Source organism: Arachis duranensis, chromosome 8 (genome assembly GCF_000817695.3).
Source record: "Arachis duranensis cultivar V14167 chromosome 8, aradu.V14167.gnm2.J7QH, whole genome shotgun sequence".
Taxonomy (NCBI): Eukaryota; Viridiplantae; Streptophyta; class Magnoliopsida; order Fabales; family Fabaceae; genus Arachis; species Arachis duranensis.
In genome coordinates this window covers 40,184,500-40,185,058 of record NC_029779.3, presented here as the reverse complement: position 1 = coordinate 40,185,058, position 559 = coordinate 40,184,500, and positions in this window count along the sequence as shown.

The following is a 559-nucleotide window of genomic DNA, read 5'->3' as shown; positions in this document are numbered from 1 at the left end:
TAATGATATATTAAATATTGATTTTATATAATTATAATAAAAATATTTTTTTAAATTAGTATAATTATGCATTATTCATTAAAATAATTAAAAATATTTTTGATTAATAATTGATAATTAGTTTAATAATGCATTAAATATTGATTTTATATAACTAAAATAAAGATATTTTTCTAAATTAATATAATTATGCATTATTCATTAAATGCATTCATTTTGGAGGGAAAATGAGTTCACAAGAAAGTGACACCTCACTTTCATTAGTTAGAGGAAAACCCAGTTTTAGTATATTAAGTAGATAGATTAATTAAATTATGTTATTTTTGTCAAAATTAGATTAAATAAATTGATTTGGCCAAAAAATCAATAAATTATACTTTAACTTATCTAAATTAATTTTTTTTTTAAAAAATAACTACAATATTTCTATTATAAAAAATAATTAAAATATTTTTATTATATATATTAATTTTAAAAATTTTTAATTATAGTTTTTTTTCTGTCGTTATAGTTAGGGTTAGAATTTAAAATTTTTGAAATTAATATTAATTTATTAATT